Raw genomic sequence first — 27987 nt, 5'->3', positions numbered from 1 at the left:
AAAGGTTAAGAGGAAATATAACTTAGGAGAGGTTACTGATCGAGGAGTTAAGATTAAGAACAGAGGTAAAAAAGCCAACATAAGTGTACTTTACCTGAATGCTCGTAGTATTCGGAATGACTATGATTTAGTGGCCATTACTGAAACATGGTTAAAGGATGGTCACGACTGGGAGTTAAATATTCGAGGGTATCAAGCTATTCGGAAGGACAGAGTGGATGGTAAGGGAGGTGGTGTAGCTCTGTTATTTAAGGATGACATCCGGGCAACAGTAAGGGATGACATCGGTGCTACGGAGGATAAGGTTGAATCCATTTGGGTGGAAATCAGGAATAGTAAGGCGAAAAAGTCACTGATAGGAGTAATCTATAGGCCACCAAATAGTAACATTATGGTGGGGCAGGCAATAAACAAAGAAATAACAGATGCATGTAGAAATGGTACAGCAGTTATCATGGGGGATTTTAATCTACATGTTGATTGGTTTAACCAGGTCGGTCAAGGCAGCCTTGAGGAGGAGTTTATAGAATGTATCCGCGATAGTTTCCTCGAATAGTGTGTAATGGAACCTACGAGGGAACAAGCAGTCCTAGATCTGGTCCTGTGTAATGAGACAGGATTGATTCAGGATCTCATAGTTAGGGATCCTCTCGGAAGGAGCGATCACAATATGGTGGAATTTAAAATACAGATGGAGGGTGAGAAGGTAAAATCAAGCACGAGTGTTTTGTGCTTAAACAAAGGAGATTACAATGGGATGAGAGAAGAACTAGCTAAGGTAGACTGGGAGCAAAGACTTTATGGTGAAACAGTTGAGGAACAGTGGAGAACCTTCCAAGTGATTTTTCACAGTGCCCAGCAAAGGTTTATACCAACAAAAAGGAAGGACGGTAAAAAGAGGGAAAATCGACCGTGGATATCTAAGGAAATAAGGGAGAGTATCAAATTGAAGGAAAAAACATACAAAGTAGCAAAGATTAGTGGGAGGCTAGAGGACTGGGAAATCTTTAGGGGGCAACAGAAAGCTACTAAAAAAGCTATAAAGAAGAGTAAGATAGATTATGAGAGTAAACTTGCTCAGAATATAAAAACAGATAGTAAAAGTTTCTACAAATACATAAAACAAAAAAGAGTGGCTAAGGTAAATATTGGTCCTTTAGAGGATGAGAAGGGAGATTTAATAATGGGAGATGAGGAAATGGCTGAGGAACTGAACAGGTTTTTTGGGTCGGTCTTCACAGTGGAAGACACAAATAAAATGCCAGTGACTGATGGAAATGAGGCTATGACAGGTGAGGACCTTGAGAGGATTGATATCACCAAGGATGTAGTGATGGGCAAGCTAATGGGGCTAAAGGTAGACAAGTCTCCTGGTTCTGATGGAATGCATCCCAGAGTGCTAAAAGAGATGGCTAGGGAAATTGCAAATGCACTAGTGATAATTTACCAAAATTCACTAGACTCTGGGGTGGTCCCAGCGGATTGGAAATTAGCAAACGTGACACCACTGTTTAAAAAAGGAGGTAGGCAGAAAGTGGGTAATTATAGGCCAGTGAGCTTAACTTCGGTAGTAGAGAAGATGCTGGAATCTGTCATCAAGGATGAAATAGCGAGGCATCTGGATGGAAATTGTCCCATTGGACAGACACAGCATGGGTTCATAAAGGGCAGGTCGTGCCTAACTAATTTAGTGGAATTTTCTGAGGACATTAACAGTGCGGTAGATAACGGGGAGCCAATGGATGTGGTATATCTGGATTTCCAGAAAGCCTTTGACAAGGTGCCACACAAAAGGTTGTTGCATAAGATAAAGATGCATGGCATTAAGGGGAAAGTAGTAGCATGGATCGAGGATTGGTTAATTAATAGAAAGCAAAGAGTGGGGATTAATGGGTGTTTCTCTGGTTGGCAATCAGTAGCTAGTGGTGTCCCTCAGGGATCAGTGTTGGGCCCACAACTGTTCACAATTTACATAGATGATTTGGAGTTGGGGACCAAGGGCAATGTGTCCAAGTTTGCAGACGACACTAAGATAAGTGGGAAAGCAAAAAGTGCAGAGGATACTGGAAGTCTGCAGAGGGATTTGGATAGGCTAAGTGAATGGGCTAGGGTCTGGCAGATGGAATACAATGTTGGCAAATGTGAGGTTATCCATTTTGGTAGGAATAACAGCAAAAGGGATTATTATTTAAATGATAAAATATTAAAACATGCTGCTGTGCAGAGAGACTTGGGTGTGCTAGTGCATGAGTCGCAGAAAGTTGGTTTTCAGGTGCAACAGGTGATAAAGAAGGCAAATGGAATTTTGTCCTTCATTGCTAGAGGGATGGAATTTAAGATTAGGGAGGTTATGCTGCAATTGTATAAGGTGTTAGTGAGGCCACACCTGGAGTATTGTGTTCAGTTTTGGTCTCCTTACTTGAGAAAGGACGTACTGGCACTGGAGTGTGTGCAGAGGAGATTCACTAGGTTAATCCCAGAGCTGAAGGGGTTGGATTACGAGAAGAGGTTGAGTAGACTGGGACTGTACTCGTTGGAATTTAGAAGGATGAGGGGGGATCTTATAGAAACATATAAGATTATGAAGGGAATAGATAGGATAGATGCGGGCAGGTTGTTTCCACTGGCGGGTAAAAGCAGAACTAGGGGGCATAGCCTCAAAATAAGGGGAAGTAGATTTAGGACTGAGTTTAGGAGGAACTTCTTCACCCAAAGGGTTGTGAATCTATGGAATTCCTTGCCCAGTGAAGCAGTAGAGGCTCCTTCATTAAATGTTTTTAAGATAAAGATAGATAGTTTTTTGAAGAATAAAGGGATTAAGGGTTATGGTGTTCGGGCCGGAAAGTGGAGCTGAGTCCACAAAAGATCAGCCATGATCTCATTGAATGGCGGAGCAGGCTCGAGGGGCCAGATGGCCTACTCCTGCTCCTAGTTCTTATGTTCTTATTACCTGAACTTTTTGGATGTGAATAATTGGAAACCGGCATCATAGATTTGCATATTTTAAGGATGCTACCACAAATGGGTCAGAAAGAGTGGAACACAGCGTCAGTTAATTCACTACAAAAACCCAAATTGGGTGCAGGGCGCAGCCAGAAGACTAACACACAATTCAACCTTAGCTGGCCATATAGACTCACCAAACGTTTAGTTCAGGAATAGGGTGGCACGGTGGCCAGGTGGTCAGCACTGCTGCCTCATAGCGCCAGGGACCCGGGTTCAATTCCTGTCTTGGCTGACTGTCTGTGTGGAGTCTGCACGTTCTCCCCGTGTGTGCGTGGGTTTCCTCCGGGTGCTCTGGTTTCCTCCCACAGTCCAAAGATGTGCAGGTTAGGTGGATTGGCCGTGATAAGTGACCCCTTAGCGTCCAAAAAAGACTAAGGGGTAATTGGGATCGGACGGGGAAGTGAGCTTGTGTTGAATACTCTTTCAGAGGGTTGGCGCAGACTCGATGGGCCGAATGGCCTCCTTCTGCAGTGCAGGGATTCTAGAACCTTTGAACCCAGGTGTGTGTTTATTTAATAATAGATTGGATTGTGTTTCTGTCGATCAATTATTTCAACTCTTACCTTGGGACGGAGCAAGGGGTCCTGCCTACAAGTTATGCAAGGTCTGAGCTAAGTTGGACATGGGGGAGATCTTCCTTCCCCTGTGAATTATGGACCTATGGGGCAGCTATCGCCTTGTGCAGCGAACGCTCGTGCTTCAAGCAAAAGGAGGACCTATTCCTGGTTGGAGAGAAAATTGCCCCTTACCAAGATAAATCCTACAATTTAAAAATTGAACCAATACAATCACCAGGACTAGTTTTGATTATGGTATTCAATTGTTGAAGTGTTCGATGATTATGTTGTGCATGTTGTCTTTTCTCTGCTCTCTGTGTGATTCTAGTCAAACCTGAATGTTGTTAAAGAAACAGAAATGAAACTAGAAGCTGTCATCACGAGAGCACAGTAACCTCCAGTAAACATAGAACGTCATAATCAGCTCAGGGAAGGTTGAATTCGAATTTTCCAAGGGCCTAATTTAACCGGGAAAAATCTGTGTCGAGCCGAGCAGGGAAGGTTCCTTGCAGATCGGGGCGTCATTCCAGTTCCCCCTGTTTCTGACCCCCCTCCAACCTCAGGCAGGCCATGGGGAACACCCCCTCACCACCTGGCAAGCACCCACCCGCCCTGCCCTGATCCTGGCAGTGCCTGGATGCCCGGGTAGCAGTGCCAGGTTGGATTGCCAAAGTGCCCGAATGCCAGAGGGAGTGCCAGTGCTCCACCTTTTCCTGTCCCTGACCACCCAGGGATCTCTAACCCCCCTGGGAGACCTCCCAGGTGCCGTAATGACCGGTCCACGTCTGTGGAAACCAGCACGAAATGGCGCCCTGTCGAGGTTTCCCTACACGGCCGTCAGGTCCCGAGAGCGGGAGAATCCCGCAAACACATATTTAAATTAGCCGAGTGGATAATTTGAATATGCAGATCTGGAGCACACCCAGTGACATCTCACCAGGCGTTTCGAGCATCACAAATCTCGCAAGGGGCCTCTCGCGAGATTCAACGGCCTCGTCCCAACATAAAGTCGGGCACAACATGTCTTCATTGTCTCATCGCTTCTCGGCCTTTTGGCTAGGATGAGCGCGAGGTCAGGTGGAATGCCTGGATCTGGTATGTCTCTCTTGTGGGGACCATGAATTGGATTCAATTTGAATTGGTGTCTGGAGCAGGCAAGGAGCTGGATTAGGGATTTTCCCCTGTCTGCACTCTCAGCTCTGGCTTTCTAACCCTGATAAAGGAATTTAAACAATTGTTTCATCTGTTTTTTTTCTCTGCTGTCACTTGTACGGGACCCACGGGGCTACGGGGCCAAGCTGATTAGATTCCCCGTGTGTTTTGTGGAGTACAAGCTTCCCCGCTGAGGGGCAGAGCTCCATTAGTGGGAGAGGAAACCAGAATATTTCAATGGATTGGTTCTTGGGGGATAAGGGGTACCCGCTAAAGTCCTGGCTGCTGATGCCAGTGGATGCCAGAGACCGATGCAGAGACCCGATATAACGAGGCCTATGTGGCCAGCCGAGCTGCCATTGAGCGGTGCATCGGGCTGCTCAAAATGCGGTGCCGATGTCTAAACCACTCTGGTGGTCCCTGCAGTACACCCCCAGAGGGTCTCCCGCTTTCTGGTGGTCTGCTGTGCCCTCCACAACCTGGCACAGCAGCGGGCGACCTGCTGGAGGAGGAGGAGGGACATGCGGTCTTGTCTGAGGAGGAGGTGTACCAGGAGGGGATGGAGTACGAGCCCGAGGAGGACCCGTGGGAGCAGACGGAGCATGGAGGACAAGCGGCGGTGAGGGTCCGGAATTCCCGGAGGAAAGGGAGGCCCTCACCCTCACCCTCACCCTCACCCTCACCCGATTCTCGTAGGATGAGACCTCATCCGGCAGCTCACCCCCCACCCACCCACACTACCCCCTCCCCTATTCCCCTCCTCCCCCCTGGCACCCACCCCCCGACAACTGTATTCCACCCTCCCAGGGTCTGTGTACCATCACCCCAGGGCGATGGGTTGTGTCGCCACTGTCAGCGGGTCACAAGGCCGGAGAGTGATGCTCACTCGCTGTGGGGAAACCTGTGCTGCTCCTCAGTTTCTGTCAAAGTCTGACTCCTGCCTCTCTGCTGACAGCGCCTCACACCCATCCTCCGAACGGGTCTGCATCGGGGGGCTGGAGATCTTGGACTACTGTGCTCGGTAGGTGGGGGGGCGGGGGGGGGGGGGTGCAGGCAGATCCACTGCAGAGATTAACGTGACAGAGGCTTCACATGTTTCAGGTGTAATCATTTTTAATTGTGGCCACTGCTACGTCTAGGTGTGTCCCCAGGGCAGGGGGCAGCCGGCTGCTTTCCGGGCCCTGTCACCTTTCATGCCCTTGACGGACATTGTCTGGAAAGCCTGGAGCCGGAGGGCACAGCCGACTGACCGGTGCCCCAGCCGACTGACCGGAGCCTCAGCCGACTGACCGGAGCCCCAGCCGACTGACCGGTGCCCCAGCCGACTGACCGGAGCCTCAGCCGACTGACCAGAGCCTCAGCCGACTGACCGGAGCCACAGCCGACTGACCGGAGCCCCAGCCGACTGACCGGAGCCCTAGCCGACTGACCGGAGCCCCAGCCGACTGACCGGTGCCCCAGCCGACTGACCGGAGCCACAGCCAACTGACCGGAGCCACAGCCGACTGACCGGAGCCCCAGCCGACTGACCGGTGCCCCAGCCGACTGACCGGTGCCCCAGCCGACTGACCGGTGCCCCAGCCGACTGACCGGAGCCTCAGCCGACTGACCGGAGCCTCAGCCGACTGACCGGAGCCACAGCCGACTGACCGGAGCCCCAGCCGACTGACCGGTGCCCCAGCCGACTGACCGGAGCCCCAGCCGACTGACCGGTGCCCCAGCCGACTGACCAGAGCCCCAGCCGACTGACCGGAGCCCCAGCCGACTGACCGGAGCCACAGCCGACTGACCGGAGCCCCAGCCGACTGACCGGAGCCCCAGCCGACTGACCGGTGCCCCAGCCGACTGACCGGAGCCACAGCCGACTGACCGGAGCCACAGCCGACTGACCGGTGCCCCAGCCGACTGACCTGAGCCACAGCCGACTGACCGGAGCCCCAGCCGACTGACCGGAGCCCCAGCCGACTGACCGGAGCCCCAGCCGACTGACCGGAGCCCCAGCCGACTGACCGGTGCCACAGCCGACTGACCGGTGCCCCAGCCGACTGACCGGAGCCACAGCCGACTGACCGGTGCCCCAGCCGACTGACCGGAGCCCCAGCCGACTGACCGGTGCCACAGCCGACTGACCGGTGCCACAGCCGACTGACCGGAGCCCCAGCCGACTGACCGGAGCCACAGCCGACTGACCGGAGCCACAGCCGACTGACCGGAGCCCCAGCCGACTGACCGGTGCCACAGCCGACTGACCGGAGCCCCAGCCGAGTGACCGGTGCCCCAGCCGAGTGACCGGTGCCCCAGCCGACTGACCGGAGCCCCAGCCGGCTGACCGGTGCCCCAGACGACTGACCGGAGCCCCAGCCGACTGACCGGTGCCCCAGCCGACTGACCGGAGCCCCAGCCGGCTGACCGGTGCCCCAGCCGAGTGACCGGAGCCCCAGCCGAGTGACCGGAGCCCCAGCCGAGTGACCGGAGCCCCAGCCGACTGACCGGAGCCCCAGCCGGCTGACCGGTGCCCCAGCCGACTGACCGGAGCCCCAGCCGACTGACCGGTGCCACTGACCTCATGGTGCCAGCCTGTTCTACCCACTTCCCTTAAGATATGCCGGTGTCAGGAGGGGGCATTCAGAAGAACTGGAGCCTGCCGTCATCTCTTTGGTGGCAGGCCCCAGGTTGGCCTCTAGTGCTTCCTCCTCACTAATGGTGCCCGTAGGGGGATCTCCATCTGGAGTGAGCTCCAGAGGACTCTGCATCAACCAGCCATGTCAGCCCTGGCAGCTCCCCATTGCCTGCACCATGGTGTTGATGCTCCTCGGTGATTGGTCCTCAGTGACTGGTCCACGCTGTGCAGCACCCCGGCAATGTCCACCTGCGTCTGGGACAAGTCCGTCAGTGACTGGGACATGATGTTGAGGCCCTCAGCCATGGTCCTCACAGACGGAGCCACGCCTTGCAAAACCACCGCTCAAGATGCTGGCCTCGTGCTCTCGGCTTTCCACTGCGGTCACCGCCCAAGCAGTGTTGGCCTCGGTGCCACACATTGTTGGTACCATCTTCTGAGCCTGTAGCCTTTGAGGCTCCTCCAAATCGGCTATGCATTCCTAAAACATCAGGTGAGGACAGCAACAGTTTGCTATTTCACCCTTTATGCCAAATCATTTGTCAATGGAGAATGTGCAGACGCACAGCTGAAGATTAGGCACAAACTCATAAATTTGGTTAGCAGCTGATAACAGAGAAGAGATTAAAAAAGAAATTGAGCAGGTGTAATCACATAACCCAAGCATGTATCCATTAGTGAGCCAGCTACACTGCATTGCTCAGTGTCCCCAGCAGAACCCTCACTCAAACCTGCCTCAAAGAGCATCGTTATAGCGATGGTTCACCAGGAGTGATTTCGGCGGGAGAGGAGGAGCTGGTTTGTCAATTTCAGCGGGGGCAGAGCGGAAGTGATTGCTGGGAGGTAAGTCTGTGCTTTAAAAACACTTACCTGGTCCCGTTTTCGGTCCCTCTTTTCTGTTTTTAAAAATATTTTAGTATTTAAGGCGGGAACAGGAAGTTCGACCCGCGGACTTCTGGGAAGACCCTCACCAATAAATTCTGGTGGAGAGGAAACCCGAGATACTACACGTGTAGTGTCTCCCACCCGCCCTCCTCCTCTAACCTAATAATAAAACCCATTGGTGTGAGGTAAGTACCATATTGTATTATTAACACGAAGAAGGTAAGTAAGTGATTTTTACGCATTTTTACTTTTGTACCTTTTTCAAATTGTGTGTGTGTCAGGGGGAAACTGAAGTGACATCACAGAAATGCTGTGGCCTGAGTGGCTGGTTGGGATTCTACACTAAATTTAAAAAAACTGAGCATTGGTAGCTAATTACCAATTACTTGACCAAAACATAATTACTTAATTATAATTTAGAGGGATATCTAAGCCAGAGATCGGAGAGTACTATATTTAGCTTTCGCATTTCTATTAGAAATCTAGTGCTAGGAAACAGATAGTCAACAGTAACTTTGAAATTAAAAAAATATATATTCAAAAAAAAAAAAAAAATTTAAATTTAAATTTTAATTAATTGATGCAATGTCAGTTAGAGGGGTGCTGTGCTCTGACTGTGAGATGTGGCAGGTCCGGGAGGCTTCCAGCATCCCGGATGGCTTCATCTGCAGAAAGTGCACCCAACTGGAGCTCCTCACAGACCGCATAGTTCAGTTGGAGCGGCAATTGGATGCACTTAGGAGCATGCAGGTGGCGGAAAGTGTCATAGATTGCAGTTATGTAGATGTGGTCACACCCAAGGTGCAGGCAGAGAAATGGGTGACCACCAGAAAGGGCAGGCAGTCAGTGCAGGAATCCCCTGTGGTTGTCCCCCTCTCAAACAGATATACCCCTTTGGATACTGTCGGGGGGGATAGCCTATCAGGGGAAAACAGCAGCAGCCAGAGCAGTGGCACCACGGCTGGCTCTGATGTTCAGAAGGGAGGGTCAAAGCGCAGAAGAGTAATAGTAATAGGGGACTCTATAGTCAGGGGCACAGATGGGCGCTTCTGTGGACGTGAAAGAGACTCCAGGATGGTATGTTGCCTCCCTGGTGCCAGGGTCCAGGATGTCTCCGAACGGGTAGAGGGCGTCCTGAAGGGGGAGGGCAAACAGGCAGAGGTCGTTGTACATATTGGTACTAATGACATAGGCTGGAAGGGGCATGAGGTCCTGCAGCAGGAGTTCAGGGAGCTAGGCAGAAAGTTAAAAGACAGGACCTCGAGGGTTGTAATCTCGGGATTACTCCCTGTGCCACGTGCAAGTGAGGCTAGAAATAGGAAGATAGAGCAGCTAAACACGTGGCTAAACAGCTGGTGTAGGAGGGAGGGTTTCCATTATCTGGACCACTGGGAGCTCTTCCGGGGCAGGTGTGACCTGTATAAGAAGGACGGGTTGCATCTAAACCGGAGAGGCATAAATATCCTGGCCGCGAAGTTTGCTAGTGTCACACGGGAGGGTTTAAACTAGTATGGCAGGGGGGTGGGCACGGGAGCAACAGGTCAGAAGGTGAGAGCATTGAGGGAGAACTAGGGAATAGGGACAGTGTGGCTCTGAGGCAGAGCAGACATGGAGAAGTTGCTGAACACAGCGGGTCTGGTGGCCTGAAGTGCGTATGTTTTAATACAAGAAGTATTACGGGTGAGGCAGATGAACTTAGAGCTTGGATTAGTACTTGGAACTATGATATTGTTGCCATTGCAGAGACCTGGTTGAGGGAAGGGCAGGATTGGCAGCTAAACGTTCCAGGATTTAGATGTTTCAGGCGGGATAGAGGGGGATGTAAAAGGGGTGGCGGAGTTGCGCTACTGGTGAGGGAGGATATCACAGCTGTACTACGGGAGGACACCTCAGAGGGCAGTGAGGCTATATGGGTAGAGATCAGGAATAAGAAGGGTGCAGTCACAATGTTGGGGGTTTACTACAGGCCTCCCAACAGCCAGCGGGAGATAGAGGAGCAGATAGGTAGACAAATTTTGGAAAAGAGTAAAAACAACAGGGTTGTGGTGATGGGAGACTTCAACTTCCCCAATATTGACTGGGACTCACTTAGTGCCAGGGGCTTAGACGGGGCGGAGTTTGTAAGGAGCATCCAGGAGGGCTTCTTAAAACAATATGTAGACAGTCCAACTAGGGAAGGGCCGGTACTGGACCTGGTATTGGGGAATGAGCCCGGCCAGGTGGTAGATGTTTCAGTAGGGGAGCATTTCGGTAACAGTGACCACAATTCAGTAAGTTTTAAAGTACTGGTGGACAAGGATAAGAGTGGTCCTAGGATGAATGTGCTAAATTGGGGGAAGGCTAATTATAACAATATTAGGCGGGAACTGAAGAACATAAATTGGGGGCGGATGTTTGAGGGCAAATCAACATCTGACATGTGGGAGGCTTTCAAGTGGCAGTTGAAAGGAATTCAGGACCGACATGTTCCTGTGAGGAAGAAGGATAAATACGTCAATTATCGGGAACCTTGGATGACGAGAGATATTGTAGGCCTCGTCAAAAAGAAAAAGGAGGCATTTGTCAGGGCTAAAAGGCTGGGAACAGACGAAGCCTGCGTGGAATATAAGGAAAGTAGGAAGGAACTTAAGCAAGGAGTCAGGAGGGCTAGACGGGGTCACGGAAAGTCATTGGCAAATAGGGTTAAGGAAAATCCCAAGGCTTTTTACACGTACATAAAAAGCAAAAGGGTAGCCAGAGAAAGGGTTGGCCCACTGAAGGATAGGCAAGGGAATCTATGTGTGGAGCCAGAGGAAATGGGCGAGGTACTAAATGAATACTTTGCATCAGTATTCACCAAAGAGAAGAAATTGGTAGATGTTGAGTCTGGAGAAGGGTGTGTAGATAGCCTGGGTCACATTGAGATCCAAAAAGAAGAGGTGTTGGGTGTCTTAAAAAATATTAAGGTAGATAAGTCCCCAGGGCCTGATGGGATCTACCCCAGAATACTGAAGGAGGCTGGAGAGGAAATTGCTGAGGCCTTGACAGAAATCTTTGGATCCTCGCTGTCTTCAGGGGATGTCCCGGAGGACTGGAGAATAGCCAATGTTGTTCCTCTGTTTAAGAAGGGTAGCAAGGATAATCCCGGGAACTACAGACCGGTGAGCCTTACTTCAGTGGCAGGGAAATTACTGGAGAGAATTCTTCGAGACAGGATCTACTCCCATTTGGAAGCAAATGGACGTATTAGTGAGAGGCAGCACGGTTTTGTGAAGGGGAGGTCGTGTCTCACTAACTTGATAGAGTTTTTCAAGGAGGTCACTAAGATGATTGATGCAGGTAGGGCAGTAGATGTTGTCTATAGGGACTTCAGTAAGGCCTTTGACAAGGTCCCTCATGGTAGACTAGTACAAAAGGTGAAGTCACACGGGAGCAGGGGTGAGCTGGCAAGGTGGATACAGAACTGGCTAGGCCATAGAAGGCAGAGAGTAGCAATGGAGGGATGCTTTTCTAATTGGAGGGCTGTGACCAGTGGTGTTCCACAGGGATCAGTGCTGGGACCTTTGCTCTTTGTAGTATATATAAATGATTTGGAGGAAAATGTAACTGGTCTGATTAGTAAGTTTGCAGACGACACAAAGGTTGGTGGAATTGCGGATAGCGATGAGGACTGTCGGAGGATACAGCAGGATTTCGATTGTTTGGAGACTTGGGCGGAGAGATGGCAGATGGAGTTTAATCCGGACAAATGTGAGGTAATGCATTTTGGAAGGTCTAATGCAGGTAGGGAATATACAGTGAATGGTAGAACCCTCAAGAGTATTGAAAGTCAAAGAGATCTAGGAGTACAGGTCCACAGGTCATTGAAAGGGGCAACACAGGTGGAGAAGGTAGTCAAGAAGGCATACGGCATGCTTGCCTTCATTGGCTGGGGCATTGAGTATAAGAATTGGCAAGTCATGTTGCAGCTGTATAGAACCTTAGTTAGGCCACACTTGGAGTATAGTGTTCAATTCTGGTCGCCACACTACCAGAAGGACGTGGAGGCTTTAGAGAGGGTGCAGAAGAGATTTACCAGAATGTTGCCTGGTATGGAGGGCATTAGCTATGAGGAGCGGTTGAATAAACTCGGTTTGTTCTCACTGGAACGAAGGAGGTTGAGGGGAGACCTGATGGAGGTATACAAAATTATGAGGGGCATAGACAGAGTGGATAGTCAGAGGCTTTTCCCCAGGGTAGAGGGGTCAATTACTAGGGGGCATAGGTTTAAGGTGAGAGGGGCAAGGTTTAGAGTAGATGTTCGAGGCAAGTTTTTACGCAGAGGGTAGTGGGTGCCTGGAAGTCGCTGCCGGAGGAGGTGGTGGAAGCAGGGACGATAGTGACATTTAAGGGGCATCTTGACAAATACATGAATAGGATGGGAATAGAGGGATACGGACCCAGGAAGTGTAGAAGATTGTAGTTTAGTCGGGCAGCATGGTCGGCACAGGCTTGGAGGGCCGAAGGGCCTGTTCCTGTGCTGTACTTTTCTTTGTTCTTTGTTCTTTGAGTAATTCACAGATTCCTTTTCGTGGCAACTATCAGGTTGATGTGTGCACTTGTCATTGAGATCGTAATATTATGTTTTTGTTGGGAGTTGAGCCAATAGCAACCTGAGTTAAGGCTCATAAATCCATGAGGTGCTGTTTTCCAGCTGTCACAGAGACCAGTGGAACACAATTCCCATTTGGATTCAATGTCTGGACTCAGAGATGAAAGAACACTTTGTTAATACATTCCTGCTCAATCAGATGTGTACGGAGCTCAGTTCATACAACTGTAATGGGTATAAGTATTTGCATATTGAGGCACTACATACATAGGTATATAGAAGATAGGAGCAGGAGGAGGCCTTTTGGCCCTTCGAGCCTGCTCTGCCATTCATCACCATCATGGCTGATCATCCAACTCAATAGCCTAATCCTGCTTTCTCCCCATAGCCTTTGATCCCATTCTCCCCAAGTGCTATATCCAGCCGCCTCTTGACTATATTCAAGTTTTAGCATCAACTACTTCCTGTGGTAATGAATTCCACAGGCTCACCACTCTTTGGGTGAAGAAATGTCTCCTTGTCTCTGTCCGAAATGGTTTACCCTGAATCCTCAGGCTGTGACCCCTGGATCTGGACACAGCCATCATTGGTAACATCTTCCCTGCATCTACCCTGTCCAGTCCTGTTAGAATTTTATAAGTCTCTCTGAGATCCCCCCTCATTCTTCTGAACTCCAGCGAGATCAATCCCAACCGAGTCAATCTCTCCTCATATGACAGTCCCGCCATCCCTGGAATCAGTCTGGTAAACCTTCGCTGCTCCCCCTCGAGAGCAAGAACATCCTTCCCCAGAGAAGGAGACCAAAACTGCCCACAATACCCCAGGTGTGGCCTCACCAAGGCCCAGTATAATTGCAACAACACATCCCTGCTTCTATACTCGAATCCTCTCGCAATGAAGGCCAGCATACCATTAGCCTTCTTTACTGCCTACTGCACCTGCATGCTTACCTTCAGCGAATGGTGCACAAGGACACCCAGGTCCCGCTGCACACTCCCCTCTCCCAATTTACAACCATTCAGGTAGTAATCTGCCTTCCTGTTTTTGCTTCCAAAGTGAATAACCTCACACTTATCCAAATTATACTGCATCTGCCATTGGTTTGCCTACTCGCCCAACCTGACCAGATCTTGCTGTAGGATCCCTGCATCCTCGTCACTGTTCACCCTCCCACCTAATTTGGTATCATCTGCAAACTTTGAGATGTTGCATTTTGTTCCCTGATCCAAATCATTAATTTACATTAATTTACATTAATATAAACATCACTAACAGATGTTTACCAATTAAAGCACTGCACAGCAGCGCAGACATTCAAAAAGAATTCCGAAGAATGAATGTTGGCAATTTCCGTTCCCATCCCAACCTATACGTCACTTCAAAAGCATGTGCACACAAGGTGGGGGGGGGGGGGGGGGAACACACACCAGAATTTCTCGCAGGCAATGGGGTACAGTCTCTGAATCACACATACACAATGGGGTACAGTCTCTGAATCATTCACACACAATGGGGTACAGTCTCTGAATCATTCACACACAATGGAGTACAGTCTCTGAATCACACACGCACAATGGGGTACAGTCTCTGAATCACTCACGCACAATGGGGTACAGTCTCTGAAACTCATACACGCAATGGGGTACAGTCTCTGAATCACACACACACAATGGGGTACAGTCTCTGAATCACACACACACAATGGGGTACAGTCTCTGAATCACACACACACAATGGGGTACAGTCTCTGAATCACACACACACAATGGGGTACAGTCTCTGAATCACACACGCACAATGGGGTACAGTCTCTGAATCACTCACGCACAATGGGGTTGAGTCTCTGAATCACACACACAATGGGGTACAGTCTCTGAATCACTTACACACAATGGGATACAGTCTCTGAATCACACACACACAATGGGGTACAGTCTCTGAATCACACACACACAATGGGGTACAGTCTCAGAATCACACACACACAATGGGGTATAGTCTCTGAAACTCATGCACACAATGGGGTACAGTCTCTGAATCACACACACACAATGGGGTACCGTCTCTGAATCACACACACTCAATGGGGTACAGTCTCTGAATCACACACACACAATGGGGTACAGTCTCTGAAACTCATACACACAATGGGGTACAGTCTCTGAATCACACACACACAATGGGGTACCGTCTCTGAATCACACACACACAATGGGGTACAGTCTCTGAATCACACACACACAATGGGGTACAGTCTCTGAATCACACACACACTATGGGGTACAGTCTCTGAATCACACACACACAATGGGGTACAGTCTCTGAATCACTCACACACAATGGGGTACAGTCTCTGAATCACACACGCACAATGGGGTACAGTCTCTGAATCATACACACACAATAGGGTACAGTCTCTGAATCACTCACACACAATGGGGTACAGTCTCTGAATCACACACACACAATGGGGTACAGTCTCTGAATCACACACACACAATGGGGTACAGTCTCTGAATCAAACACACACAATGGGGTACAGTCTCTGAATCACACACACACAATGGGGTACAGTCTCTGAATCACTCACGCACAACCCTGTCTGGGTGATACTAACCCTGTCTGGGTGATACTAACCCTGTCTGGGTGATACTAACCCTGTATTTGGTGATACTAACCCTGTCTGGGAGATACTAACCCTGCCTGGGTGATACTAACCCGGTCTGGGTGATGCTAACCCTGCCTGGGTGGTACTAACCCTGCCTGGATGGTACTAACCCTCCCTGGGTGATACTAACCCTCCCTGGGTGATACTAACCCTGTCTGGGTGATACTAACCCTGTCTAGGTGATACTAACCCTGTCTGGATGATACTAACCCTGTCTGGGTGATACTAACCCTGTCTGGGCGGTATTAACCCTGTCATGGTAATACTAACCTTGTCTGGGTAATACTAACCCTGTCTGGGTGATACTAACCCTGTCTGGGTGATACTAACCCTGTCTGTGTGGTATTAACTCTGTCTGGGTGATACTAACCCTGCCTGGGTGATACTAACCCTGTCCGGGTGATACTAACCCTGTTTGGGTGATACTAACCCTGTCTGGGTGATACTAACCCTGTGTGGGCGGTATTAACCCTGTCTGGGTGATACTAACCCCGTCTGGGTGATACTAACCCTGTCCTAGTGATACTAACCCTGTCTGGGTGGTATTAACCCTGTCTGGGTGGTATTAACCCTGTCTGGGTGATACTAACTCTGTCTATGTGATACTAACCTTGTCTGGGTGATACTAACCCTGTCTGGGTGGTATCAACCCTGTCTGGGTGATACTAACCCTGTCTGGGTGATACTAACCCTGTATTTGGTGATACTAACCCTGGATTTGGTGATACTAACCCTGTCTGGGTGATACTAACCCTGCCTGGGTGATACTAACCCTGGCTGGGTGATACTAACCCAGTCTGGGTGATGCTAAACCTGTCTGGGTGATGCTAACCCTGTCTGGGTGATGCTAACCCTGTATTTGGTGATACTAATTCTGTCTGGATGATACCAACCCTGTCTGGGTGATACTAACCCTGTGTGGGCGGTATTAACCCTGTCTGGGTGATACTAGCCCTGTCTGGGTGATACTAACCCTGTCTGGGTGGTATTAACCCTGTCTGGGTGATACTAACCCTGTCTATGTGATACTAACCCTGTCTGGGTGATACTAACCCTGTCTGGGTGGTATCAACCCTGTTTGGGTGATACTAACCCTGTCTGGGTGATACTAACCCTGTATTTGGTGATACTAACCCTGCCTGGGTGATACTAACCCTGCCTGGGTGATACTAACCCTGTCTGGGTGATACTAACCCGGTATTTGGTGATACTAACCCTGCCTGGGTGATACTAACCCTGTCTGGGTGATGCTAACCCTGTCTGGGTGATACTAACCCTGTCCGGGTGATACTAACCCTGTCTGGGTGATACTAACCCTGTCTGAACAAAGAACAAAGAAATGTACAGCACAGGAACAGGCCCTTCGGCCCTCCAAGCCCGTGCCGACCATACTGCCCGACTAAACTACAATCTTCTACACTTCCTGGGTCCGTATCCTTCTATTCCCATCCTATTCATATATTTGTCAAGATGCCCCTTAAATGTCCCTATCGTCCCTGCCTCCACTACCTCCTCCGGTAGTGAGTTCCAGGCACCCACTACCCTCTGCGTAAAAAACTTGCCTCGTACATCTACTCTAAACTTTGCCCCTCTCACCTTAAACCTATGCCCCCTAGTAATTGACCCCTCTACCCTGGGGAAAAGCCTCTGACTATCCACTCTGTCTATGCCCCTCATAATTTTGTATACCTCTATCAGGTCGCCCCTCAACCTCCTTCGTTCCAGTGAGAACAAACCGAGTTTATTCAATCGCTCCTCATAGCTTATGCCCTCCATACCAGGCAACATTCTGGTAAATCTCTTCTGCACCCTCTCTAAAGCCTCCACATCCTTCTGGTAGTGTGGCGACCAGAATTGAACACTATACTCCAAGTGTGGCCTAACTAAGGTTCTATACAGCTGCAACATGACTTGCCAATTCTTATACTCAATGCCCCGGCCAATGAAGGCAAGCATGCCGTATGCCTTCTTGACTACCTTCTCCACCTGTGTAGCCCCTTTCAGTGATCTGTGGACCTGTACTCCTAGATCTCTTTGACTTTCAATACTCTTGAGGGTTCTACCATTCACTGTATATTCCCTACCTGCATTAGCCCTTCCAAAATGCATTACCTCACATTTGTCCAGGTTAAACTCCATCTGGCATCTCTCCGCCCAAGTCTCCAGACAATCTAAATCCTGCTGTATCCTCAGACAGTCCTCATCGCTATCCGCAATTCCACCAACCTTTGTGTCGTCTGCAAACTTACTAATCAGACCAGTTACATTTTCCTCCAAATCATTTATATATACTACAAAGAGCAAAGGTCCCAGCACTGATCCCTGTGGAACACCACTGGTCACAGCCCTCCAATTAGAAAAGCATCCCTCCATTGCTACCCTCTGCCTTCTATGGCCTAGCCAGTTCTGTATCCACCTTGCCAGTTCACCCCTGATCCCGTGTGACTTCACCTTTTGTACTAGTCTACCATGAGGGACCTTGTCAAAGGCCTTACTGAAGTCCATATAGACAACATCTACTGCCCTACCTGCATCAATCATCTTAGTGACCTCCTCGAAAAACTCGATCAAGTTAGTGAGACACGACCTCCCCTTCACAAAACCGTGCTGCCTGTCTGGGTGATACTAACCCTGTCTGGGTGATGCTAACCCTGTCTGGGTGATACTAACCCTGCGTGGGTGATACTAACCCTGCGTGGGTGATACTAACCCTGTCTGGGTGATACTAACCCTGTCTGGGCGCTACTAACCCTGCCTGGGTGATCCGTGCCTGTAGCAGAGATCAGACTTGTCTCTATTCTATTCCTTGGATCTCATTCCCTAAATATCCCTATTGCTACTTTCCTCCTTTCTGTAAAATCTCCTGAAAACCTTCGGAATCGAAGCTGGTCAACTCAGTCACTTATCAAAATTGCCTTGGCCCAACCGGAGACAGGAGCAAACGGAGGATATCGTCGCGTATGAAAGACTTTGTGAGGTCTGCTGTTGTCATTGGGTGAAAACAGAAACAGGTTTGTCGCTGATGTTGAGTAACCTCCTGATGTCCATTGCCTGGCACCAGGCAGGCAGAATGTCCTCTTGGGCAAGGCGCCCAATGCCATCAGCCCCAGGCACAGAGTCATTGCCTCAAGTAGAGGAGGGAGAATATTAAAACATGGCAAAGGCTCTCGTACCAGCTGGAACTTTAATGTTCTATTCCAGATCCTCCCAGAACTGCAAAATCATAGTATAATTTTACAGTGTCAGCAAGTCAGAGGAATTTACACCAGCTCCGTGACAGCTTTTAATATAATATAGCGAATTTGGAATAGGATTGAGGCAGCTCTGGGGATTATGCAATGCAGAGAAAATATATTTCAGTCCACACAGAACTGAACATAAATTATATAAACAAGAGAAGATTTTTAACATTTTATTCTCTGGTCTCTATTCCTGTCCAATTGTATGAGCAACAACACTGCACTTGCACCATTACTGGGGGGCAGATTTGAAAGTGTTTATGGGCGCATGGATTTGAAACTGGGGTTCCTGGATGTTAAGAGTGTGTGTGAGATCAGGGACTTCACGGTGTGAGTTCACTGATTTACACACATATCTTTGTTGGCCTAAGCTGCTCTGATTAGCAAGACAATAACTGCAGTGTTTTTTGTTAGAGAGCTCGCACTGTCGGTAGGGAACAGGGGGATCGCTACGATAGTGAAAACAGGGGGTGGGGGGGGGGGGGGGGTCACACTGGCGCTTGGAAAATCATCTGTCTAATGCTTCCAGGAGTCTCATTTCTCAACATGCTCCTGCACACGGGAATGAAGCGAGATTGATCATTTCTAACTAGTTCAGATTAATTGGCGCAAAATGCCTCCATCATCATTCCTTGCAGGACAAGCGGGATTGGGAAAACAGTGAACTACTTTGGTTGTCCTGTGATTGGACTGGACACCATGGGGAGAGGTTTACCTGGCATCGAACCGGACTTGATTTTGGCACAAAAAGGGTTTGCTACCAATGTTGCAGCCGATATATTTCAACGTTTTACTGCTGATATTGAGGTGGGCTGGAGGGAGGCGAGACCACAGGCAGGAATACAGCATTGCGGTGCTAGTTCGGAGCTGTTGTGCATGTGTTTAATGAGGCTCTGCACCAACAGTAAAAGCTCTGCCAACGCTGCCCGAGGGTGTCTAAAATTGGAAAGTGTTACATTTGAAACACCCTCTGTTTTTTCTCAACAATTTCTTTCAATTATCTTCTCCCCTTGCTCCTCCTTCTCTCCGTACGTTTTTGATTTCTTCTGATTTTATTACCACACTCTAACCTTGTTTTTAAAAGCCCCTTTTCAGTCATTGGCCCTCCAGTGAGGGTGAGGACAGATGAAGCAAGGCCTGCATTTATATAGCAGCTTCCAAGATCACCAAACCTCCCGAAGTGCTTCACGGTCCACCAAATACTTTGGAAGTGTTTGGTCACTGTTGTAATGTAGAAATAGGGCACTCACTGGGCACATGATACCCTCCCACAAACATCAAGGAGATAATGAGAACATTATTCTTTTGTGATGGAGGGATAGATATCAGCCAGGACACCAGGGATATTCTCTGAGTCTAGTCTCTGAAACAGTGCACTAGTATCAATTAGGCCCTTCTGAGACGGAAGAAAGTATCATAGTTTAGCATCACATTCAAATGTTGACACCTCTGGCAGTGCAGTAATCCCCCAGTACTGCACCAGATTATCAGCCTAGATATTTCCGAGGAAGCATTACAATCCTGAAGGAATGCTACTCTGTCAGAGGGTCAGTACTGAGGGAGTGCCGCACTGTCAGAGGGTCAGTACTGAGGGAGTGCTGCACTGTCAGAGGGTCAGTACTGAGGGAGTGCCGCACTGTCAGAGGGTCAGTACTGAGGGAGTGCCGCACTGTCAGAGGGTCAGTACTGAGGGAGTGCCGCACTGTCAGAGGGTCAGTACTGAGGGAGTGCTGCACTGTCAGAGGGTCAGTACTGAGGGAGTGCTGCACTGTCAGAGGGTCAGTACCGAGGGAGTGCCGCACTGTCAGGGGGTCAGTATTGAGGGAGTGCGCACTGTCGGAGGATCAGTACTGAGGGAGTGTCGCACTGTCAGAACTGAGGGAGTGCCGCACTGTCAGAGGGTCAGTGCTGAGGGAGTGCTGCACTTTCAGAGGGTCAGTACTGAGGGAGTGCCGCACTGTCAGAGGGCCAGCACTGAGGTAAGGCTGCACTGTTGTAGGGGCAGTACTGAGGGGGTACTGCACCGACAGAGGATCAGTACTGAGGGAGTGCCACACTGTCAGAGGGTCAGTACTGAGGGAGTGCTGCACTGTCAGAGGGTCAGTACTGAGGGATTGCTGCACTGTCAGAGGGTCAGTACTGAGGGAGTGCTGCACTGTCAGAGGGTCAGTACTGAGGGGGTGCTGCACTGTCAGAGGGTCAGTACTGAGGGATTGCTGCACTGTCAGAGGGTCAGTACTGAGCGAGTGCCGCACTGTCAGTGTGTCAGTACTGAGTGAGTGCTGCACTGTCAGAGGGTCGGTACTGAGGACGGCTGCACTGTCAGAGAGTCAGTACTGAGGGAGAGCCACACTGTCAGAGGGTCAGTACTGAGGGAGTGCCGCACTGTCAGAGGGTCAGTACTGTGTGAGTGCTGCACTGTCAGAGGGTCAGCACTGAGGGAGCACTGCACTGTTGGAAGGTCAGTACTGAGGGAGTGCAGCACTGTCAGAGGGTCAGTACTGAGGGAGTGCTGCACTTTCAGAGGGTCAGTACTGAGGGAGTGGCGCACTGTCAGAGGGCCAGCACTGAGGTAAGGCTGCACTGTTGGAGGGGCAGTACTGAGGTAAGGCTGCACTGTTGGAGGGGCAGTACTGAGTGAGTGCTGCAATGTTGGAGGGGCAGTGCTGAGGGAGGACTGCATTGTTGGGTGTGCTCTTGTGAGGTGTGACATTAAATGAAGGCCCTGTTTCCCACCCAGGTAGATGTAGAAGAGGACATGACAATTCACAGCAGTGTTCCTCTAGCACCTTCACTATCATCCCTCCCTCAGTCACCATCAAAATAAGAACACATCAGTTAATCAGTCATCTTATTGATTTTTACATTACCGGCCATGTTCGCCAACATAGAAGCAGTCACCGTACATCTAAAGATATTGGTCCTGTGGTGCATATCAAGGTGTTGCAACAACAAACGGCAAGAATTTCCTCTCTCTCTCTGCTCCTCTCCATGTCTGCCCTCGGTTTCAGAGTGGCATTAATCTTACACTGATTATCTGCTGGAGGTATCATTTTGTGGGTTTTATGTTCTCATGAGGCTGATAACAAATAAGCGAAACAGGTTTGGACCACAAAGAATCTGGCTCGGAAACACAGCCAGACTGTCAGCATTCCTCACCTAGAGCGACATTCCAGTCAATTCAATGAAGTATCATAATGTAAAAGCCCTTTTCTGGATGTGAGATTGTCGAGTGGTTGGCTGATCAGTCTGAAATGAATCTTTGCAGAGCTCTATAACTTGGGCTTGTAGAATCCATTCGGCCCATCGAGCCTGCACCGACCCTCTGAAAAAACACCCTATCTAGGCCCACTTCCCTGCCCTATGCACACTACCCTACCCAGCATGCACAACTTTGGACTGTGGGAGGAAACCGGAGCACCTGGAGGAATCCCATGCACACAGGGGGAGAGGGGAGAGAGTGCAAACTCCACACAGACAGTCACCCAACACCGGAATTGAACCCGGGTCCCTGGATCTGTGAGGCAGCAGTGCTAACCACTGTGCCACCGTGCTGCCTGAGTCCCTGGAGCTGTGAGGCAGCAGTGCTAACCACTGTGTCACCATGCTGACACGGTTTCCTGGCACTGTCAGGCAGCAGTGCTGACCACTGTGTCACCGTGCTGACACGGTTTCCCGGTGCTGTCAGACAGCAGTGCTAACCACTGTGCCATCGTGCCGACACGGTTTCCTGGTGCTGTCAGGTAGCAGTGCTAACCACTGTGCCACCGTGCCAACACGGTTTCCTGGCGCTGTCAGGTAGCAGTGCTAACCACTGTGCCACCGTGCCGACACAGTTTCCTGGCGCTGTCAGGCAGCAGTGCTAACCACTGTGCCACCGTGCCGACACAGTTTCCTGGCGCTGTCAGGCAGCAGTGCTAACCACTGTGCCACCGTGCCGACACAGTTTCCTGGTGCTGTCAGGCAGCAGTGCCGACCTATGTGTGATTTAGCTTTTAAATGACCCGTGATGATTGTTTTTCAGCACATGTTTCTATTATTCACTCCCATTGCCATTTTTCTGGGAGAAAAAAAAAAGCATCTGCTATTTAAAACAGATTGGGAGATTGTTACACTTTCTGTTATTGTCTCTTCGCGGCTCAAAGCAGACCCAATATTTTAATTGTCAAACACTTACAAACATTTCAACAAAAGTGGGAGAACCAACACAACGAGAAGGCTTGAAAAGGGCTCCTTACAAAAATATCTTTAACAGAAGCTCAGAGTGACAAGTCATCAAAGTGAAACTCTTGCTGTGCAGCAATCCTGGGTTAAAGAACATTCTGCAGCACCTTTCATGTCATTGGAATGTTCCAGAGCATTTCACAGCCCAAAAGTATTTCTGAAGTCCAGTCACTCTACAATGTTGGAAATGCAGCAGAAAATGTGCACACCCCGATCCCCAAAACACTGCAGTGTGAGAAATGATCAGATGATGTGTTTTTGATTTTTAGTTGAGGGATAATTGTTGATCAGGATACCAGGGAGAGCTACCCTACCCTTCTACAAATAAAACCACGAGATCTCTCCAAGAACAAGCAAAGCCCCAGTTCAACGTCGCACCAGAAAGATGTTCAGGACCTTGGACAGTGCAGAATGCTCTCATCATTAATTGTCAGTTTGGATTATCTGCCCAGGAGCAAGGATTGAACCCACAATCTTCTGCTCGGGGGCAAGAATGGGGTTTGAAGTATGTCACACACAGGACTTCATTGATGGAGTGGAATGCGGTGAAAGAGGCGAATAAGCAATTTAACCGCAGCAGAGTAAATCTTCCCAGACTTCCCACTATGTCACCATCATGGGACAAACCTTGGCTGACCTAGCAAGTGTTTCTCCAGGTACTGAGCATTTGCAGGTCTGTGCCTTTAGTACAAAGGCACCTGGGGCCAGCCTACACTGTGGAGATGTCACTGCCAGTGCCAGTGCCAGAGCCAGTGCCAGTGCCAGTCAAAGGCATTTCTCCCTCAGCATTTTATTGCCACCGTATGTGAAGCATGTGCCACTCATGCCACTCAGAGGAGGTAACTCTTAAGAAACAAACTAGGGAATTAAATCTACATTTACCTCGCACAGGAGCACTTACCAGACACAAGCATGCGTCAGGTATAGTATCATATCCCAGAGGTGGTGTATTGTGCCCCCTCACAATGTGTTTTCTCACTATCAGTGGGAAGTCCTTGAAGTTAGATGGGGACAAATGTGGAGCAGTTGCAGGAGGAGAGCCGGCTGATTGCCAAGTGCATCCGCTGACATTCCCACGCTACTGGAAGCTGCGTCTATTGCAGTGCCAGCAGGAGGTGAAGCATTTTCACGCTGGAATATCCCACCGTCAATAGACTGCAAAGAGGCAGCTCCAAATTAACCCACCCTCTGATGAGCTTTTTTGAAACTTTATTTCTGTTTCTCGCCACCAATGCTGTCAAAGCTGGTGAGCAATTCCAGAATTTTCTGTATTTATTTCACTTGATGTTGGACTGTTGCCATCCAGGTGACTATCATTTTTTATTTGTTTATGGGATGTGGGCGTTGCTGGGTCAGCATTTATTGCCCATCCCTGAGGGACAGTTAAGAGTCAACCCCATTGCTGTGGGTCTGGAGTCACATGTAGGCCAGACCTGGTAAGGACGGCAGATTTCCTTCCCCAAAGGGACATCAGTGAACTAGATGGACTTTTCTGACAATGGTTTAGCGCAGTGTTTTTCAACCCATTTTTTACCAACCGGTCAACCCCCACTGGCTGACCTTCGTGAGCCACGCTGGCTGACCTTCGTGACCCACGTCGCTTTTGCTTACCTTTAATGCAACAGGTGAGCCTGCTTGGTCCGCACGATCTCACTCCAATCAGGTTCACAGGGGGAGAGGGAAATGCGCACATCAGGTGCAGAGTCCAGCCAGTTCCTTTGTGGCGTCTTCATCTTTGTGAGAACGAAAAATCCAAGCTTGCACATGTGGGTCGTAGTGAAGGGCAATAGCAACAAAATGCTTGTTTTATTCAGCACTGTATACTCCTGGAAAATGCTGCTCCAGAATTCTGACAGCCTCATAGGCTTGTGTGTGTTTTTGATATGCTGTCACAGGTGTGGTGCAGAAGTTCAGTCTCGTCATTTGGAGTCTACTGGTGCATTAATAATTGGCTCTGGGATCTCCAACTCAAAGGGATCTTTTACTCAACGCTTCTCTCTCAAACTCTGAAACTTCTCTGGAAAGTAGCAGCAGTAACTGTTGATCACCGCAGCCAGATGCAATTGAATAAGGCTTGCCAGCCTATTGGGAGTCCCTTATGAACACTGTTTTCTTCAATATGTTGTAGCAGTGTGGGGAACATGTAACAGTTTTGGCTTTGTACTCGCACTTTCCAAACCCTCAATGACTTTTGGAAAGCATCTATTTTTCACAATGCTGAAAGCGATCATCATCCTTCCCTTGCAATTTGAGGTTAAGTTCACTTAGAGTTGAAAAGATGTCTGCAAGATAAGGCATAGTGAGCATCCAAATTTCACCAGCAAACAAATCAGCCAGAGGGGCTGATTTCTCGGGGAGGAAAGTGTGGATTTGGTACCTCAGTTCATAAACTCCGACAAGCACCCAACCCCTTGACAGCCAATGTACTTCTGTGTGGAACAACAAATGTGTATGCTCGACTCCCAGATCGGAACACAGAGCCTCAAAAAGCCAGTTTTTGCGCAGTGGTAATGAAATTCACAACTTTCACAATTCCTTTCAACACCACTTCAAGATCGGATGGAATTCCTTTTGATGCCAAGGTCTCATGGCGAATTAAACAATGATTCCAAACAATGTCCTGATCAGCTGCCTCCTTAATCTTTATTATACCTCCGCTGTTTTTCCCAGTCATGTTAACTGCTCCATTGCTCGTAATTCCTCTACAATGAACGCAGTCAAGCCCGAACCTTTCAACCACATAACTATTCAATGCTTCAAAAATCTGTGTACCAGTCCTGCTGGTTGGTAATGTCAGGCAGCACAGCAAATCCTCAATAAATTCATTGTGCCAAATTAGCAAGGTTGCACAATCTGAAACATTTCATCCAGTTGTATTCAGAACTCCTGGGTTGACTTTAAACAAGAAATAAGCTGGACTTCTAAATTCTCAGCAATATCCTAAATTCTCAGCAATATCACAAATTTAGCGAGCCACTGTGTTATCACTAAGCGGGATGAATTTCAGTTTTCAACTGATCTCTTATCGAGGACTGTACGAGTCATGTCTAATCCTGCAGGGAGAATCATTCCCTTTGTATAGTGTGGGGCATTTTCTCTTTAGCTACACGGTAAGCTACTATATAAAAGGCTAATTGTGCTTTGTCATTCAATATTACATTTCTGCTAAGGAGTTCAGCTAATGATTTACGGTTAAATTTTCACTGCACCCTTTAAATAAATCAAAAGGTTTGCTCTCGAGCTTGCTAAGCGTAGCTTTAAATGCCTTTGAAACTTTGATGGCTTTAAAATCTCATTTGCCAGTACTTTCCTGCATATAACGCACATGGGCTTTACATCCTGATTTGCTTTGGTATAATTAATTAAGCCATACCTCAAGAAATCATCTTTGTACTGATTTGTTCCTGAGTTAAGTTTCTTCTTTATAGGCTGTTCACCAGATGCCCTGGAGCTTTGTACAGAGCTAGCACTGCTCTGTCCTGCCCTGGACTCTGCAGGGCCGCTCTCTCCAGCAGATTCAGATGTGAGATCCTGGCCGGTAGGTACACTGCCTATTTGTGTCTCTGGCCATCACTTCCTTGTAGCAAAATGATCCATCTTCACAGTCCTCTTGCCTTGCTTGCTAACAGGTGGGAAATGGAAGAATCTCTCCTCCTTGATTGATAGGTGGTACGATGGCACAGTGGTTAGCCCTTCTTCCTCACAGCTCCAGGGAACTGGGTTCAATTCCGGCCTCGGGCGACTAGATGTGTGGAGTTTGCACTTTCTCCCCGTGTGTGCGTGGGTTTCCTCTGGGCGCTCCGGTTTCCTCCCACAGTCCAAAGATGTGCTGGTTAGGTGGGTTGGCCTGATAAATTGCCCCTGAGTGTCCAATAGGTTAGGTGGGATTACTGGGTTAGATCAGCTTTGTTTTATTGTCACGTGTACCGAGGTACAGTGAAAAATATTACGGGGATAAGATGGAGCCGTGTGCTTAAGTAGGGTGCTCTTTCCAAGGGCTGGTGCACTTCCTTCTGCACTGTAAGTTCTATGATTCTATGATTTCATGCCAAAATCACATGCATACAGCGTGCTTGACAGCAAGTGTACATGTAGGACGTGTGACCTTCTCACTGCTGCCGCTTGTGGACGAAAGACTGCATCATTCTCAATTTAAAAGCTGATAATGGACATTGGACACTTCTCCTGCAATTAGAACCACCGTGGGAATGCCATGACCAATCACTCAATGACAGTCCCGACACCCTGGTACAGCGATAATACCACCATGCCACTCTCTTCCAATTGTGTTAACTTACTGCAATATGCAATCAGTGGATTGTTGCTTATGCGACTAACTTATTTGGTTTCTCCGGAGGTATTTTGAAGTTCTCACTGTTATATTTCCTAACATTTGTGTTGTCAACTATGTTCTACATTGTGCACCAGCCCATATTGAGAGGAAGAGTCAGGGCTGTTATCTGGGCGACATCACTTCCAACATTTCCCCAATTTGAGTAACACAGACGGCCTCTCTGTTTGTGTCCATCAAACCAAAATCCCAAAATCCCCAAACCCACAACATCTACCCAAACTTCACCTAATCACTTCAAAAAATTCTATTAAATTTACCAAACATAGTTCATCTCTAATAATTTCTGCTAGAATCATTGAATCCCTACAGTGCAGAAGGAGGCCATTCAGCCCATCGGGTCTGCGCCAATCCTCCGAATGAGCACCCTACTCGGCCCACTCCCTCACCCTATCCCCGTAACTCCATCTAACCTTTTGCACACTAAGGGGCAATTTATCACGGCCATTCAACCTAACCTGCACATCTTTGGACCGTGGGAGGAAACCGGAGCACCCGGAGGAAACCCACGCAGACACGGGGAGAACGTGCAGACTCCGCACAGACTATCACCTGAGGACGGAATTGAACCCGGGTCCCTGGTGCCGGGAGGCAGCAGTGCTAACCACTATGCCATCGCGCTGCCCCATTGGCGGAATTTGATTGTCCATTTCTAAACTGATCTTGAGTTGTGGATTCTAAGAATGGTCCACAATAGATGGTTAAGTCCGTGCCC

General features: G+C 49.1%; 1 protein-coding gene across 4 annotated transcripts in view; it reads right to left on the bottom strand.

Moving 5' to 3' along the window:
• The window catches only part of LOC140402264 (leucine-rich repeat and fibronectin type III domain-containing protein 1-like protein), a 355497-nt gene that overhangs the window by 298547 nt on the left and 28963 nt on the right, over positions 1–27987 (bottom strand). The window lies entirely within an intron of this gene.

Source organism: Scyliorhinus torazame, chromosome 25 (genome assembly GCF_047496885.1).
Source record: "Scyliorhinus torazame isolate Kashiwa2021f chromosome 25, sScyTor2.1, whole genome shotgun sequence".
NCBI lineage: Eukaryota > Metazoa > Chordata > Chondrichthyes > Carcharhiniformes > Scyliorhinidae > Scyliorhinus > Scyliorhinus torazame.
The sequence above is the reverse complement of the archived record's forward strand: the minus strand, read 5'-3'. Positions and strand labels throughout refer to the sequence as shown.